The sequence below is a fragment of the Chrysochloris asiatica genome, unplaced genomic scaffold (assembly GCF_000296735.1).
Source record: "Chrysochloris asiatica unplaced genomic scaffold, ChrAsi1.0 scaffold00334, whole genome shotgun sequence".
Classification (NCBI taxonomy): domain Eukaryota; kingdom Metazoa; phylum Chordata; class Mammalia; order Afrosoricida; family Chrysochloridae; genus Chrysochloris; species Chrysochloris asiatica.
In genome coordinates this window covers 1,267,705-1,273,523 of record NW_006408852.1, presented here as the reverse complement: position 1 = coordinate 1,273,523, position 5,819 = coordinate 1,267,705, and the positions used below count along the sequence as shown (strand labels likewise).

Genomic DNA, 5,819 nt, shown 5'->3' with positions numbered 1-5,819 from the left:
ATTTGACATATGACCACATTGCTATGAAATCATATACAAATAGAGGAAATAAATAAATCAGATATTCTTAAAGCATGACATGAAAATAGAAGATGTGACAGAAATTATAGCCTGGTAATATTCTTTTATAAGGAACTCTGTTAGCGTAGTGATTATGAGTTGCGCTGTTAAGCTCATGGTCAGCATTGTGAAACTACCAGCAGTTCCATGGAAGAAAGATAAGGCTTTCTGCTCCCATAAAGATTCAGCCTTGGAAACCCTATGTAGGGTCACTATGGAATGAAATTAACAGCACGGCACACCACCCCATCACCACCAATATTATTTTATACTTAGGTAGAGTCTAGCACCTAATATACCAAAAAATCTTTGCAGAAATTGCTTTTTTGTGTGTGCATTGTGTATTTGGTAATTATTTTTAGAAAAAAGAAATAATAGTCCGCTGTTCAACCAATAATCACATTGGTCAATTAAAGATACAGAAGTAAATGATTCCTTATTAAAGAAAATAAACAATTTTTAATCCTATGAATTCTGGGACACCACTCATCTGCTCATCTGTCATTTTGTCAAATTATGGCAAGTTATATGTTATTGCTATTACTGGAAGTTATACAATGGAGATTTTAAATACCAGCAAAGTCATGCAGATGATGGGCAGGCTTCAGTAGAGCTTCCTGACTAAGACAGACTAGCAAGAAGAAGAGGCACACCACTTCTTAATAGTTAGCCAATGAAAACATTATGACTAGTAGGGACATGTTATCAGATACAGTTCAGGAAGATGAGCATCTCAGGTTAGAACACACTCAAAGTAAGAATAGGGACACAGGTATGGTAATGTGGGCTATTGAGGTGGACTGTAAAGTCAATTTGAACCACAAGGTGGGTGTTTCAACCTCACAAGCTCGTCCTCAGAAGCCTTGTACAGGGTCACGATGGGAGGGAACTGACTTGATAGCACTTAACAACAACTGTCTCAAGATTTATAGACTTCCATTTGTTGATGTGGCACAACTCTGAATGAGGAATAACAGTTTAAACTATCCACTAATAATCAGAATATGGAATGTATGAAGTATGAATCTAGGAAATTTGGAAGTTGTCAAAAATGAAATGGAATATATAATGATCAATATCCTAGGCACTAATGAGCTGAAATGGACAGGTATTGACAATTTTGAATCAGAGATAATTACATGGTTTACTATTCATAAAATGACAAATTGAAAAGGAATAATGCTACATTGATCATCAAAAATAGCATTTCGATAGTTTGGGTGCTGGGAGCGTGTTCAATATACAAGAAGGGGGAAGGGAATGGAAGAACAAAGTGGATGGGAAAACAATTAGGCAGATTTGCATGGCCTAAGTTGGACAGAGGTAAATAATGATGTATGCACAAACTTGGAACAACAGGGCTCTGGGATACAGGAATTGAGAAATGTTTGGAATGGGCAAAAGGGGGGAAATAATGTTAAGACACTTGGCTGTCTTTTGGCTCTTGGTTTCCCTGGCATACTATTATAAAATAGACACTTGAAGGAAAGAGAAAGGAATACCCAGAAATATCGCCATAGAAATCTTATAAGTTTGTCTTCTGCCTATAACTGATTGGAATCCCTAAAATGGGGCTACAAAGTGCCCAGTGAAGGAGGTTTCCTGCAGAGCCTCTACATTACATAAGATCATAGGTGAAATCCTGAACCCCATTCAGAATCTTCTGAGGTGGGGAGTTTTCACTTGAAACGACAAGCAGACCAGCCTGGAGCAGCTAGAAGAACAGAAGATACTTCTTGAAAGAAAGACCAACAGAAAAAATAAAAAACAATAACAGTAGTCCAACTGATTACTATAAGAACAAGCAAGTTGCTCACCCAGGAGACATCAAGGCAAGTGGTTAAGTTCCCTCAGGGCAAACCCCCTTCTAAGACTAAAATTCAATGGGAATACACTAATAGACATGAGCTCTGATTGGTGACCACATTCATCACCAATAAGGGGAATTGAGGGAAAAAACAGCAACGAAGCAGCAAGCTAAGCCGTACAACATTCAATAGACTCTTGTGAAGCCAGGTGGAGAACTTGTTGGCCAGCAGTATGGCAAGACCTGGGGACTCTTGGGCCCAGAGTCAGTGACATAGTCACAGAGGACTAGAGTGGAGAGTAAAGTATTCAGCTGATAAGAAGAGAGGGCATATGCATAAGAACACTCACATTTGCAGATAATACCCACTTGACCTGGCTTCAATGACTGGATCATCAGAGCTCAACTAGAAGAGGAAAAAAAGAGTAATCAGATACAATTTGATGAGCTTGACCTATACCTATGGATGCAGTAGCTCAAAAGTGGGAACAAATCTTTACAGCGAGGATCATTCTCCCCCCTCTATACATAGAGTAACCACGGATGGGCAACTTGGACATTGTCTACCCAAAATGGGGAGGCTACAAAGGAAGCAAGCAACTGGCTTACATGCTTTCAAGAGGGATCCTAGATCCAGAGGGCATTAGGAAGATAGAATCTCCACTGAGTAATATTCAATCTGTCTGGGTGGGGCTGATGAAAGGAGATGGGGATAGGTCTCTTGTGGTACAATAGTGAATAATTATTATCAAGAGTGACTGTGAGGGCTGGAAATGTAAAGGTAGATGTTTTGTAGCAAAAGGAGTGGAGTGATTGACTTTGCAGTCCAAGAGCAGAGGTCCCTGGGACCATCAAGGAAGAAGAACAGAGAGCAGGACCCTACCCAGAGAAACAGTGATGCCAAAGATGGAAGCAGAGATAATGCACGAAGAGATAGAACAGCTGGGGACTCTAGACCCAAAGAGGGAGAGGGACTGTGTGCTGATGACTTGGTGAAGGGGTGCAGGCTTTCAGGGTGTATGTTTAGCTGGTTGATAACGCATGGAGTGGATTGTAACCATTGCAATGAAATAATATACGATGGGATGAATGTAAAGCTAATGATTTACCATGTAAACTATCATATAATTCACAATAAAACATTATAAAAAAAATCGCATTTCATGAGTCTGAGTGGAGCTAGTTAACCGAGTGGTTGTGTGATCACTACTCGGAGACCGGTAGCACTTGCAGCAAGGCTGACCAACTGATTGGAGAGCAGATTGAAAAATTCAAAGAAGCTTATTCACTGTTTACGAGGATGGCAATGGAACTATAACAATAAAGGAATTTGGAACTGTTATTAGGTCTCTTGGGCAGAATCACACAGAATCAGAATTACAGGACACAATTAATAAAGTAGATGCTGACGGTAATGGCACAGTTGACTTCCTAGAATTTCTGACAATGATAGCAAGAAAAATGAAAGACACAGACAGTGAAGAAGAAATTAGAGAAGCATTTGTTGTGTTTGATAAGAATGGCAATGGTTATTTTAGTGCAGCAGACCTTCATCATGTGATGACAAACCTTCGAGAGAAGTTAACACGTGAAGAGGTTGAAGAAATGATCAGGGAAGCAGATATTAATGGTGATGGTCAAGTAAACTATGAAGAGTTTGTACAAATGATGACAGTAAATTGATGACATTGTACAAAATGTGTTACATTTTCTTGTACAAAATTGTTTATTTGCCTTTTCCTTGTTTGTAATTTATCTGAAAAAGGTTTCCCCTTACTGTCAAAAGAATACGCATTTATAGTAATTAGGACTTCATTCCTCCATGTTTTCTTCCCTTATCTCACTGTCATTGTCCTGGAACCTTATTTTAGAAAATTGATCAAGTCACATGTTGCATGTGCTTACTCTGGATTTATCTAAGCCCTTCTGCATATCTAAACTTAGATGGAGTTGGTCAACTGAGGGAACATCTGGGTTATGCCTTTTTTTAAGTAGTTTTCTTTAGGAACTCTCAGCATGTCATTGTTGAAATATGGAGTTGTAACTCTGAATGGACTTTGAACAAACAACAATATGTACTTAAAGTTGAACTATTGCAAAATGGGTATATTATTCAACTACTCATACACTATTTTTTTGTACTGCTGGTCTTGTACCAGAAACATTTTCTTTTATTGTTACTTGCTTTTTAAACTTTGTTTAGCCACTTAAAGTAAATCTGCTTATGGCACAGTTTGCCTCAAATCCATTCCAAGTTGTATATTTGTTTTCCAATAAAAAAATTACAATTTATTCAACTATTGCTCTGAATCTGAGTTATTAATACTGTTGAGGTCTGGTAATTTAAGAATTACATGAGGAATTGGTTTCTATTTGGTGTAATCTAGTAGTTAAGCACTTAAAAAAAAAAAAAACTATTTGAGATCACGTTTTGTTTTTAAATTAGGATTATACTGCCTCAATGTTTAAATGAAAGATCTGGAATTATTTTGTGAATGTATCTGGCATGGGAACTAGAATAATAGTTAGGTGCTCCATCCTTCTTTACATATCCATTAACTTTGGCATCCAGTTTTCCATACTGACTGTAGAAGCACAAGAATCCACATATGGTTGGGAAGTATTATTTTTAAAAAATAGCATTTCAAGATTTATCTTGAAGCACAATGCCTGTCTGTGTTAGAATGATATCCATACACATAAAAGGAAAACCATTTTATCCTCTATTATTCTAATTAATGCACCTACCACTAAACTTAATGATGATGATGAAATTGAGAAATCTTACCAACTTCTGTGATTTGATTGGTCAAACTTGCAGTCAAGATGTGCTGATAATTACTATTGATTAGAATGTGAAAGTTGGAAATAATTTAAAAAGATCAGTTATTGGAAAATATGACCTTGGTATTAGAAATTATGCTGGAGATAATAAAGCAAAAGTTTGCAACATCAATTATTTATTGCATATATCTTTGTTCAATAACATAAAACATGATGATATATGTGAACCTCACTAGATGGAATACACAGGAATCAAATTAAGTATGTTTGTGGGAAAAGACAATGGAGAAGCTCAATATCATTATCTAAAACACATCATCAATTGCTCATAAGTAAGTTCAGGCTGAAAATGAAGAAACTTAAAACAAGCCCAGGAGACCAAAATATGACCTTGACTTTATCCTACCTAAATTTAGAGATCAACTGAAGAACAGATTTGATACACTATACACTACTGACCAAAAATCTGAATTGTGGGAAGACATCAAAAACATCATACATTAAGAAAGCCAAAGGTTATTATAAAAAGAAGGAAGAACAAAGAGACCAAAATGGATGTCAGAAGAGACTCTGAAACGTGCTCTTGAGTGTAGTAAATCTCAAGCAATTGAAACAAATGAGGAAGTAAAAAGAAAATTTCCAAGGACAGCTTGAGAAGGCAAAATCAAATATTGTAATTAAACTTGCAAAGACCTGTATTTAGAGCACAAAAAAAGGAATATAGCACTAAACATTTCTCAAAGTGAAAGAACTGAAGAGAAAATTCAACCTGCGTGTTTCAATACTGAAGGAGTCTATGAACATCGGTCTATACTGTCTCTTTAAATTTCGATGACAATCTTGATACAATCCTGATATAATCAAGAGACAATCCAGATGTTCTCTCCTAATCCTATCAATCCTGATACTATCAAGATATGCTCTCCCAGGATAGTGGCACCTGGAACAGCTGAGTGTCTTGATCCAGAAAATAATGGATTTCTGGATTCTCCTGCCAATTCCCCAGCTAGAAATCCTCTGATCCTGAATTTAGAGATCATCTGAAGAAACAGATTTGATGCATTAATCACTAAAGACTGAAGACCAGAAGAGTTGTGGGATGACATCAAGAACATCATACATGAAGAGAGCAAAAAGTCATTAAAAAGACAAGAAAGAAGGAAAAGGT

The 5,819-nt window shown here is 36.8% G+C and overlaps 1 pseudogene; it reads left to right on the top strand.

The window, feature by feature from the left end:
* The first annotated feature begins 759 nt into the window (after positions 1-759).
* LOC102831709 lies at positions 760-3,550 on the top strand (annotated as a pseudogene).
* Positions 3,551-5,819: the final 2,269 nt, after the last annotated feature.